This window comes from Phyllostomus discolor, chromosome 6 (genome assembly GCF_004126475.2).
Source record: "Phyllostomus discolor isolate MPI-MPIP mPhyDis1 chromosome 6, mPhyDis1.pri.v3, whole genome shotgun sequence".
Classification (NCBI taxonomy): Eukaryota; Metazoa; Chordata; class Mammalia; order Chiroptera; family Phyllostomidae; genus Phyllostomus; species Phyllostomus discolor.
In genome coordinates, this window is record NC_040908.2 from 113742640 (window position 1) to 113744317 (window position 1678).

The following is a 1678-nucleotide window of genomic DNA, read 5'->3' on the forward strand; positions in this document are numbered from 1 at the left end:
CAATGTAACTGAAATCAGAATCTCAAGGAAATGTTTGCAATCCCATGTTCATTGCAGCATTATTCACAATAGGCAAGATATGGAAATGACCCAAGTATGTGTGTGTGTGTGTGTGTGTGTAATTCAGCCTTAAAAATGCCTTTTGTAACAACATGGATGAACTTGAAAGACCTAATGCAAATGAAATAAGTCAGTCCTAGGACAGATATTGCATGAGTCCACTCAGATGAGATATCTAAAAGAATCAAATTCATAAAATTAGAGGTAGAGTGGTATTTTCTAGGGACTGGTGGGTAGGGGGAAAAGGGAAGTTGTTATTCAGTGAGTATAAAGTTCTCTTTATGCTAAATGAGTACATTCTAGAGGTGTGCTATACAGCACTGTCCCTTTAACAATACAGTATAGTATATTTCAGAATTTGTCGAGAGGTAGATACCATGTTGTCTTCTTACCACCAATAGATAAATACATACTCTTTCTGTCACCATCTTGGTTCTGCAATCCTGCACAAAATGCCCAGAGAAGCCACAAAAACTGCCCTTGCTGCAGAATAGGCATTGCCACAGCCCCAGGCTGAGACAGAGTCTGGATCAGAATCTGACAGTGGTGAATCAGTGTCACAGCTCGAGGAACAAGATCCCACACAAGCAGCCACACAACAAGCCCAGCAGGCAGCAGCAGCTGAGATCAATAAAGAATCCTCAGTAAAGCCAAACAAGTCAAAGTGAAAAGAAGGCATGGAAAGCAATGGCCAAACTGGGGCTTTAGCAGGTTATAGGGGTTACTAGGGTCACCATATGGAACTCTAAGAATACCCTCTTAATCATCACAAAACCAAATGTCTACAAGAATCCAGCTTCAGATACCTACATGGTTTGAGGGGAAGCCAAGTTCAATGATACATTTCAGCAAGCACAGCTAGCAGCTGCTGAGAAATTCAAGGTTTAAGGTAAAGCTGTCTCAGGTATTCAAGAAAACTCATGGACTCCAACTGTACAAGAGGAGAGTGAAGACAAAGAGGCTGATGAAACAGATGTGGACGTAAGGACATAGAATTGGTCACGTCACAAGCAAATGTGTTGACAGAAATGGCAACCCAAGCCCTGAAGAACAGCACTAATATTATTGGAAATGCTGTTACAGAATTAACAGTGTAACCATCTAAAAATGAGGACCTTCTTTAGGCATTTTAAAACAGTAATTGCAGCTTGGTTTAAATTTTGTGCTGTTTCCATCATTAATAAAGTTATGGCTTCTTGTGGGCTAAACATATAAATAAATAAATGTAATATATGAAAAATGACAATAGAGCAGTTTATAGTCAATTTTTGAAGAAAAATGTGCTTTCTCAAACATTCTACATAGGACCAAAATTCTTTCATATATGACAAAAAAGATACTTTAAAATATGTAAAGCTTCAAAAATATGGTCACCAATATACAATTCTCGGGAAAAGTCACTTTAAAAATACATGTAAACCTAATGAAATGATGAAAATTAATAAATAAAACATGGCACTATCTCTGTATAAAAATATCATATTAGGAAGGTGTTAATTATAAAGCACTAAAAAAATCAATAATGTAACTAATTTTCATAAAGTTGAATATAAATGTAATAAATACCATAAGTAAAATGTTAATGCTAATAAGAAATCTCATTTCATAACCAAGAATT

The 1678-nt window shown here is 36.1% G+C and overlaps 1 pseudogene; it reads left to right on the forward strand.

Moving 5' to 3' along the window:
- The first annotated feature begins 512 nt into the window (after window positions 1-512).
- LOC114500223 lies at window positions 513-1157 on the forward strand (annotated as a pseudogene).
- The last annotated feature ends 521 nt before the right edge of the window (window positions 1158-1678 follow it).